At 35.8% G+C, this 11409-nt stretch overlaps 1 long non-coding RNA gene across 1 annotated transcript; it reads right to left on the minus strand.

The window, feature by feature from the left end:
* Window positions 1–614: 614 nt before the first annotated feature.
* LOC140143764 (uncharacterized) lies at window positions 615–2631 on the minus strand. The gene is made up of 3 exons (XR_011857791.1): window positions 2411–2631; window positions 1788–1873; window positions 615–1109 (listed from the first exon to the last, which is right to left on the minus strand). It is a non-coding gene; the product is annotated as an uncharacterized lncRNA (long non-coding RNA).
* Window positions 2632–11409: the final 8778 nt, after the last annotated feature.

The following is an 11409-nucleotide window of genomic DNA, read 5'->3' on the forward strand; positions in this document are numbered from 1 at the left end:
TCACGATAGTAAAAAGGAGCTAGTCGAATTTTGAGTAATTTTTACTCAGCTTCGGTTGATTAATTGTTTACTCAGCACATGTTGATTAAACTTTACTCAATATTGAGTAGCTCGCTTTTTTACTCAAAGATGAGAGTAAAATTTACTCTTTCACTTGGAATAATATTTGCTCAACTTTTGTTGAGTAAAATTTACTCAATATTGAGTAGCTCCTTTTTACTCAAAGATGAGAGTAAATTTTACTCATTGACTATGGAGTAATATTTGCTCAACGTTTGTTGATTAAATTTTACCCAATATTGAGTAGCTCCCTTTTTTGCTCTGAAACAAGGAAACATTTACTCGTTTAACCTTGAGTAAAGGTTTACGCAAGTGTTGATTAAAACGATTACTCATTATTTGAGTAAAACTTAAGTGAAAAGATTTGCAAAATGATGAATAGTAATGTGTTACTCAACATTTTGAGCAACATGAAACGTATTTTACTCAACAAATATTAAGCAAAAAACACTTTCGAGTTGTATTGAGGCTTCATCTGCAGCTGGAACAAAGCAGTATTTCAAACTAAAAGAATGAAAAGAATACAAAATTAAATATAATATTCTGCATTTTTCCTGGTTTTATTTTCAAAATAGGTATCAAATAAATCACAATATAGCATGTCTATTGTCTCATTACCCAATGTGAGCAAACATAGAATAGAAGCCGGTCACCTCTCCCAAAACTTTTGATGTGAAAAAGTCATTTGAAAATTAATGTTATAGATGCTGAGTGTTTTAAATGGGACAGAAATTAAGTTTTCACTTCATTATGTTTTAACACTCAAGAATTGTCTAATGTTACCAGGTTCTTTAGTAGCTGATATAGTGTCCAGGAACTGCCAAATAGCAGTGATCAGCCTGTACTGGATATGCTAAGTCATTGTATGTGAAGGATTTGGTATATCTTGTCCACAAGTTCTACAACTTTCATCACTGTTGCGCATTGAAAAAGCTTGCCTATCCATTTATATAAAAACACAGTTCTGGATTCAACTTGCTTCACAAGTATATAAATGGCAGCGTGCGTCCAGTAAAGTTGGCGAGGAACCAGTCCAAAGCTGTGCCTTCCTGAAACATGTAAAATAAAAGAAAATATAATAAAGGACATTAATTTCATGGATTGGGACTATTCAAGTGAAATAAAGCTGCCTTAAAATAGAAAATCCACCACCTTTTCATTGTATCAACCATAAATCAAAATTTGTTTGGTACTCGAAAGTGATGAAGCAGATGGAAGGTTTAAAACACAAATAACTAAATGTATGCATGTCTTATTTTTAAACTGTCTATAATTGGTCAGATGGTATATAACCAAAAATGAAAACTCTTGCTGAAATTCTTGAAATATTAAAGCAAATATGATATGACATATTTACATGTAATTTACATTGTAATCACCCATTGCATTGGCATTTCTACTTTCATGCGATTTTGCAAATATTTAAAATATCTTTATAATTATTATATTATTATTCCTGTGATAGCGGGCAATGCTATTTTCAAGGGAACACAAACTTTAGGAGACAAGAATTTACAGAAATGGTAAACAAGATAATTATAAGATTCGCGGTTGATTATTCAAAGTTCACGATAGCCAACACCTGTCGGTGAGGATAAGGGGTTATATAGGGGGCTTTCCCCTTGGCATTTGAGGTTTCATGAACTACACATTCAATGAACTACATGTATTCTGAAATGCACAAAGAAATTGGCAAGTTAAATGCAACATTATTGATAGAAATTTACCTGTTGACTGACGTTCGTGCATCTTTCTTCAATACCTTTCCTGGAAAGAGGTAGGGCAGCACAAAAATCCCAAAGTCACATCTGATCTGTAAGTAAAATATAGATCAATATTATAAATGCACTGAAAAAAGAAAACTGCCTATGGAAAAAAATTTCAAGTGATATTTTGCAATGGTTTCACTCTCCTACTACATATAACTGCAAAAAAAGTTATGTGGCACGAGTCAACATCAGGATCAGGGACGTAGCAAGAGCTTTGGGGCATATGGACAAGGAGTAGTGTGAGGCCTTCTAAACATCTCCTTTATCAGCCCTGATCCTATCCACTTCATTTTCGCTTTTGCTCGGGGCCCATGGACTTTGTCCACCCTATCCGCTTGCTACATGTACGCCCCTGGTCCCCGGGCCTGGTCCACATCAGCGTATGTACTTCGAGGTTGCTCAGACTAGTACATTAGTTACGATCGCAAATACACAGCTAGCATGGTGAGCCGATGACAATTACTGATAAGCAACTAACTTAAAACCTGTCTATATCCGGTTCAAATCATACAATAAGATTTCTAAATTGTGTAACAGGTATATGGACATAAAGTTATGAATAATAGTAATGAAATTAGTACCTTCAAACATTGGTTGTACTGCTGACAAACTCCATTCCACCAGCAGACACTGCACCCGCATCCCGGCTCCGCTTTTATACGCCATGATGACATGAATTTTAATACGTCGTCGAATTAAACTTACTCCGCGTGTTGAATTTACTACGCGATTTGAGTAAAATACAATGTGGCGATTAAAATATTTTACTTCTTTCCATTGACCATTTTTACTCTGGCAAAGAGTTGTGTCAAATATCGTCTTTTACTCGTTGATGAGTAAATAATTGGTCTATTTTTTAATCAACATACTTTAGTCGGTAGCACTTTACTCCTTATTTTTTGCTGTGTAGGTGATAATGGTAGTCCAAAGCCCATTAAGATAGTGCGAGACACATGTTGTGCACGGTCTATGATTCTGGAAGGAACTTTGCCCTTTAATGAGGATAGTTCAGCTGGTAATGCTTTGATCCAGGGTATTGGGATGGAAATAATTAGTGTACCTCTCCACACAATTAACTTGACATCTGACTTGGTTTCTGGTCCTGTAACCATAGGAGTTAGACACGAATTGACAGTCAATCTGGTAAAAAGTGAGTTTTGCCATGCCACAGTCACATACTTAGGATATGTTGTAGGTCAAGGTCAGGTGAAACCTATCAAAGCCAAAGTTGAAGCAATTGAGCAATACCCCACACCTGTAAACAAGAAGGCACTCATGAGATTTCTAGGAATGGTTGGCTATTATAGAAAGTTCTGTCCAAACTTTTCAGAGATAGCAAGTCCTTTGACTGACTTGTTGAAGAAGGATGCAAAATTCATTTGGTCAGAACAGTGTGAAAATGCTTTTCACAAAGTCAAATCAATACTCATGAGTTCACCAGTACTTACTGCACCTGATTTTCAGAAGCAGTTCAAGTTGACTGTTGATGCCAGTGACATAGGCTGTGGAGGTGTTGTGATGCAAGAGGGTGAAGATCAAATTGACCACCCTATATGTTACTTTTCAAGGAAATTCAACAAGCACCAGAGAAATTACTCCACAATTGAGAAGGAGTGTCTAGCATTGCTATTAGCATTGCTACATTTTGATGTGTATTTGGGTACCACAGTATACCCTGTGCTTGTTTTCACAGATCACAATCCCCTCACCTTCATCAACAGGATGAAGAACAAAAACCACAGACTGGTGAGGTGGAGTTTGACCTTGCAAGAGTACAATCTGGACATCAAACATATTAAGGGAAAAGACAATGTAATGGCTGATGCCTTGTCCAGAATTGCATAAAAACTGACAAACAAAAATTCCTTTTAAAAAGGAACTTGTGTGACAAGTAGTCACTGTGTATGTTGAGTTAAGCACTCAATGTTAACATTACGTTGAAGTTGATGTAAAAGAAGAAAACAATTAAGAAAGTTTTCATTACATTCAAACTTTCTTCTTTTAAGGGGAGGTGTGATGTGCCCTGAGTAATTTAATTTGATGATTTATCTTTGTTTACAAAGTTACATGAGTGATGACATTTTGGGGAATTCCCCTCTCAAATTGAGCAAAACAAGCTGAATCATATCTAATTTGGAATATTTGGAAACCCCTGAAAATGATGTAATGGGATTTCCCTCAGGAAGTGATGTAATGGGATTTCCCCTCAGGAAGTGATGTCATGTGAAAGGTTAATGTTATAATTAAGACTTTGGAATTCCCCAGATTGAGCATAATGTGAAGGCAGCAAATGGCCCAGAATAGAATGGGGTTTTTCCCAAGCTTGATATATAAGAAAATGTAAACACAATTATTGACACAGTTGATAGTGTTGATCTGGGCTATGCTTACAGTCCAATTCCTTCAAAGAAAGGAAATTGCAAACCAGAAATATTTTATGTAGTCAAAGTACTACTATTTGCCGGTGTTGTCGGAGAAGATCTAGAATACGTCAAAGAACGTAATTCTTCCAAGAAAGGAAATATATTCTTCTGTCGACTTGCTGAAGTCTGGTATTTTGATTCAACGCAACTGTCAAAATAAGTGAGGACAACTGCATTGCAGTCCTGCTTCCTGAGATATTGTGTGAAAGGTGGAAATAGCACTAAATTTGGAGAACTGCGCAAGGAGTTTAGCATAGGAGTTTAGTATAGGAGAATTGCGCAAGGAGTTGTAAACGTGTGGAGAACACCATTTTCGTGTAAGGATTTTATACGCAAGGAGTTATCAATGCAAGTGTACAAAGGACTTCGCTGATTGTCGCAGGACAAGTGAATAGGGATATTACATCAGTCGTCCAGAACATTACAAGAACTTTATGATCACCAAGAAGAACAATGCTGGCTAAGTACAAAATAGATAAAGAGTGATTATATTTGATTAATGTATATGTGCATTTGTAGTCATTATATTGTACCAAACGAAACTTGCTTTCAATTAAAGACTTAGATTTTGTTAGCTTAAACGAACAGTGTATTTGTGTTGTGCATTCGTGTGAGTTCGGGTAAAAGGTGATTTTGGCCTTGAGTCAAGTACGACTCGTAACACTATGAAATATTTTAGGGAATCCCCTCTCATTCATCAAGTTGATCAAAAAAGAAATTGAATCATTTCTAATTTTGGATTGTTGCGAATCCTCTTTTCTAGAATGTTCATTGTGTTGCACAATTGGGAAAATTGAATCCCTAATAATGTAATGGGATTTTACAATGCTTGGTTATAAGAAAATGTAAACACAATTCTTGACATGGGTAATTACAATATCCTGGCACGTAAAATAACAGAGATGTGATGATGGCGATAGAACTTTTTGAATGACCCTGGTATGTTATATCTTATTGACACCAAATTCGAAATGACCGGGCTTTTAACAGTGGTTACGAGTCTGGGATGCTTGTACTATTGAAAGAACATTAAATTATTAGTCTGCAATGACTCGTGCAAAAAGTTTTTAAAATAGTCTGAAACAAGTACCTTTAAATGCCTTATAAAATTGCATGTTCAATATTAGAAACATATAAAAATACAGCAATCACAACAAGTCTTTTAAAACGTTTTTTTTTTTAAATATTTAAACTATATATAAACATTTAGATACATTTAAACACCGGGTTATTCAAGGTTTAGCGAAAACTTTATCAGTATAAGGTTCTAACATGTCAACATTCCGAGGATAAAGTGTTTTTGTATAATTTTTGTTTTTATTAACACTTTTCATTAATACTTGAAATAACATTATGTACAATGTTTTTGGGGCACAGTCACTAGGAAACATTTTTTGTTAGTGAAAAGTCAGTGACTGGTTGAAAAATCCGTGATCATCTGTGCTGGATTAGAGATTTTTCGGATTTTTAACCGTTTTTGCCTTCTAGTGAGTAGCAACTTTTAAGAATGTTATTAAAACGTAGTACTCACCCTCTGCTCCAGGACCAAGTATAATACAGTAAGTTATTGCTACCAAATATGCCCACTTGCACACAGGAAAGTTAGTTTTATCCATATTGGTAAATTGATGCTACTCTATTTCAATCAACATAAGATGATAGTAAATGTGTTTGTCAACTCATGCCGACAGTCAGATAATGCACTGGTATTATTTTGTGCAGCTTAAAATGCGCTCGCAGACTGGGTTTGTTGATTTCCATGGTGATGATAAGTCAATATTAACATGATTAAAGGAATGTTTTCGATTTGACTAATTCCTAATATCATCAACAAGGTCTTGGTATTTTGTGAAGAGTAATGAAACGTTAACGAAAATAAACAACATAATTATTAAGGAATTCCTGTTCATAGTTAAAAAGCAAGGATAATCACGTGAACCTTTTAAGGTCCAAAATCTTTTAATTGCATAAACTGCGCTCAAAGAATATGAATATATTTGATTGCAAAGGACACCTTGTTCAAATTATATATATTTCAAATTCGGACCTCGTTATAGACATAAGTATTGCTCTGCTCATAATGATTCAGAAAAAGTATGGGTTGGCTTATCGGAGACGTTTGGTTCTCGAGTTATAAGCAAAAATGTGTAGAGTGGTAATTTAGGCTCCACAGGGGTAGAAACCTAAACCAACCCCCAATTGTCATACAAATTGGCTTTTTTTTAAACTAATTGGTCCATAACTCTTTTTTGGAGCAAGGTGCAATATTTTTTTCCAACGAAAGTTTTTCTGGTATTTTAAGGTCTTCAGCAGAGTTATAACATGGTTTAAAGCCTTAAACATGCAGGATAAATAAAAGCTGTAAATTTTCCATATAAATTATTCTTAGTCATCCAATCGTTAAAATCACATGCTAGTTATAGCCCAGCGTGTCAGTTGCTTGGTGAAGTCTGATGGTATCAGAAACAACGTAGCAAGTTGTAAAAGTAATTTCTAGTAAAAGATTGAGTTCAAAACTATACTTCGATCAGCTCGTAATCGGCGGGAATTGTTAGGAATTGTTAGGCTTTTACCACTACGCCGAAAAGTAGATCCGCGTTAAGAGTGATATTGTTCATCTGGAAGATCTACAATGTGCATGATAAAGAAAGTAGACAAGTATAGGACTTGAAGAAGAAGAAGAAGAAGAAGAAGTTTCGATGCAGCTATGATTTATAATGCGCGCATACCATCACAATCATTATCATGATGCACATGTAAAACTTGACCGTGGTGATAAAATAAAACAAAACAAAAACATTAATATGAGAAATAAATTAAAACTAGGCATAGCTGTGGTCTAAGACCACAACCGTGTTGTGACCCTTAATGACCTTTGACCAAATTATATATGAAACCCCATAGACATTGGCTAATGTCAATGCATGTGGGCACGTGGCATCACTTTGCTATGTTATTTGTGGCAGAAGGGGCATTTTGAGGGTTTTTCGTTTTATACCGGAAGTGACCCACCGGAAGTGACCCCTTAATGACCTTTGACGCCAAATCTGTGCACACCCCGTAGACACTGGGTAATAACAATGCATGTGTGCAAGTGGCGTCACTGTCCTACGTAATTTGTGGGAGAAGATGCATTTTAAAGGTATTTCGTTTTATACCGGAAGTGACCTCTTAATGACCTTGGACCCCAAATAAAAAAAACACATATAGATTAGATAAACATAATTCATGTGTGAACATACCGTTACTCTCCTATGTTTTTCTTAGCTAATCAAATTTTTGAAGCTATTTCGTTTTATACCGGAAGTGACCCCTTAATGACATTTGACGCCAAATCTGTGTACACCCCATAGACACTGGGTAATAACAATGCATGTGTGCAAGTGCCGTCACTGTCCTACATAATCTGTGGAAGAAGATGACTAACGTCACGGCTGTGTAAAAAAAATCAAGCATTATGTATATGGATTTTAAGCAGGGATGTGCCACCAGCACTGGTCTAACATAAATGGAACGACGCATACTTATTTCTTTAATAAGAGGTGCTGGACCTTAGTTTGAATCATGTGCTGTTTTTCCCCATCCCCAATGTGAAAGAAATATTGTACCATGTCGATACATGTTTACATGTCATATTCCTTTTGATATGATATTCGTCGTCAGGGAAACGAATCGGATATATTATAGCTTACTTGACATTAGCTTTATCGCTGTTATTAGACCTGAATTATTTATTTTGATGGAAGATAAAAATTGTAAATTGTGAAGCTCTATTAAAATAGCTGTTTATAGCTTTACCGGAAATATATTAAAATATATTTTCGTTATAATCATGTATTATTTAGGATGCAAGGACTGCAGTTTTATAAATGGAAAGAGCAAGGTACACCAACTTGACGTGAGAAAATAGTAAAATACAGACTAGACAGTACACAGAGGGGGACAAAAAACAGCAGTAATGTAGACATTAGAAGAAGGTTAATTTCAATAGCCCAAAGAAGTGCTAATTCTGCAAATACAACAGGGATCAATCTGAATAAAAAGTGCACTGGAACAGGTGATGAAAATCACCGTACACATAAGCAGTTACAATAAACCAAACAACCAATGTAGGCACAAAAACAGGCAAAGTTCGATGGCCAAAAATTGCTAATTCTAGAGTCCAGAGAAGTGTCAGAAAACACTACACAAGTAAACCAAACATACATAAGAACAACCGACGTTTCGAGCAGTTAAACTGCTCTTTTTCAGGGAGAGACAGAAAATATTAAATCTTAGAATATTGGGTTTTATGTCTACATCTCAGGGCCTATACTTGCACCATGATGCACTCATGGTCCATGGCAAGCCCGATTCGACCTTTGTGGCATTAAACCCAGTTAACAGGAAATTAATCCAGTAAATCGATTCAGTAAAGCAATTAAGCTCATGCATTCGATCACTAACGGCAACCAGCTTCGATCGATTACCCAGCTAGCTGCAGCGTGTGTAAACTCTAATTTGCATAGAGGCTGTACGTGAAATTATTGATTGGCTCCAAACAAAGGATTTGAACCGGTGCACCGTAATCATGGCGCAGTGCAGTCCATTCAATCAAATGTTGTCATCAACCTATTTGATCGCAGTGCATTGTTATGTGTGTGAGACGAACTGTCGCGGTTGATTGCAATCAAACAAACGATGTCTTATGTATTACTTTGTTCCGTGATGAAAATCGTGATGTTTTTATTTAATCACTCTCGAAAAATGTATTTCTTTTGTAGGCCTATTACTTTGTTTTGTGATGAAAATCGTGATGTTTTATTTCATCACGCTCTAAAACAAACGATTTCTTATGTATTACTTTGTTCGTGATGAAAATCGTGATGTTTTATTTCATCACTCACGAAAAATTGATTTCTTATGTATTACTTACTTTGTTTCGTGATGATAACCGTGATGTTTTATTTCATCATCACGCTCTAAAACAAACGATTTCTTATGCATTATATTTGTTTTGTGATGAAAATCGTGATGTTTTATTTCATCACGCTCTAAACAATAATTATAGTTACATGCATTTTAAGAAAAAAATCTTATTAAAACAGTATGTTGTTTGATGATGATGATGATGATGATGATGATGATGATGATGATGATGATGATGATGATGATGATGATGATGATGATGTCTCCAAAAGTGTAACGGGTTTTTTTTCTTGCCCTAAATCGTGGGTATCTATTAATAAGGCACTTCAATAATCAATAATCAGTCCCGTGACGGCCTCCACTAACTAGCTACTAACTTGGGTTTATGGGCGCTGATATTTCATGTTCACTGTCACTTATTTATCAGAAAAGTGCGACCCTTTGTCAATCACCTACAGTACCCAATTTCGGCATACTATATAAGAAACTCATCATGATGATTGCCAGAGAATAGTTAAAATGTAGCTTGTACCGTTTTTTTGTGGCATCCTTCAGAAGTGAGCGGTCCGATACCAATATTTTCGGTCAAATCTCCATTCAATTAACACGGGGAGTTGGCTAGCTATGCCTTGCCCTCACTCATATTTTACAAAAGTGCGACTATTTCTGAACATCTAACCTAGCTGTAATTTTAGGTCATGTTAGAGAAATATATTTGCTAGAAGTTTGGAGAATAGCTTAAATATTGGCTGGTTATTTTTCACACAGTGATGTTAACTAGGCAAGTGCCCATTCTTCCAACGTACATCATTTGTAGAGGTCACGCGTCAATGGTGAGAGCACTGTGTATTGTGTATAGGAAAACGGACAGTAACTGCAGTATGCCCTGGTTTATTTACACTCAAAGAAACTATTTGTTGGGTTTACATAGAGTTTTGAGGTGACACGTTGCTCCAACTAATATTATATAGACGCATACCCCGGTATCCAAAGATTTATCGTCTGAATATCAATCGTGCATAGCACATTTACGTGCATCGATCCCGGGTATTCATTTCAGTGTCTCTGGCTGTATAATGTAATGATTAACCGGGCGATGTCGGTGTGTGTCAGCTCGAAGATATAATATCAGGTCAAATTGAGACAAAACAAATCTAATTGGGACCAACTTCTCCCAAATTGCCCAATCTGAAAGCCAGGTACGCGTCGGGGGCTAATCGTACTATTGAAATATATTATTATATTATTGGAACAGCAAAATAAAATTTATATGGGATTTTGGCGAAATTGGGTTATTACCTTGTTTAAGTGTGGTGATATTTACATCTTAGATGTCTAAGCAAACCAGTTTCTCACCCATATACCAGGAAAATACCTCACTCAAAATGGGTCATCTTGTGCAAGAAGTCTATGGAGACTAGTCACGGTTTTTGCCCATTATCGCAAAAACTTCAATATTTTAGTTGGTTCCTTTTGTCATAGAGGGGCAGTATGAACGTTGAAAAAGTTTTCAAATAGTTTTAAAATGTTAAAATGTCGGGTTATTAAATAATTTCGAAAATGTTAAAACGTTGAAACGTTTTAGAACCTTTTATATATACCCGATATTGAAACATTTCAACGTTTGTGCACCCTTGATTAATGTTGTATTGCTATAGAAGTGATCTAGTTGGCAATAACATCAGAACACTGGCCTGGGCCAGTAGGTGCATATGTAGTACTCACCCTCTACTCCAAAACCTAGTATAATACAGCATATTATAGCTGCGAAACACTCCCACTTGCATCTAGAAAAGTTAGTTTTGTCCATATTGGAAAATTGCCTCTGCTCTACTTCAATCAACATAAGATGAGATTAAATGTGTTTCCCATTCCAACAGTAAGATAATGTACTGATAACATTTATTTTGTAGCTCAATGCGCTCGCAGAGGGTTTCCTGATTTCCATGGTGATTATACGTCAACATTAACGTGATTAAGGCTACATGCTCTTTTTGGTTGCAATTTTTGGCGGGAAATAATCCCGCTAAAACATTAAAGTAATCTTTTCCCACAACTAAATATCACAGTCATGAAATTAATGATGCATCTGGTAGCTTAGATCATAACTTTCATTATACTTAGTTGCAATTATCCCAGATAATTCTTGATTTGTTCTCAAATTAGCCCCAAATCATAATTTATTATATGCACGTGTAGCAAACACCAATGGGAATAATTGGACGTTGTTTGCGGAGCCTAAATTTGGT

This window comes from Amphiura filiformis, unplaced genomic scaffold (genome assembly GCF_039555335.1).
Source record: "Amphiura filiformis unplaced genomic scaffold, Afil_fr2py scaffold_28, whole genome shotgun sequence".
NCBI lineage: Eukaryota > Metazoa > Echinodermata > Ophiuroidea > Amphilepidida > Amphiuridae > Amphiura > Amphiura filiformis.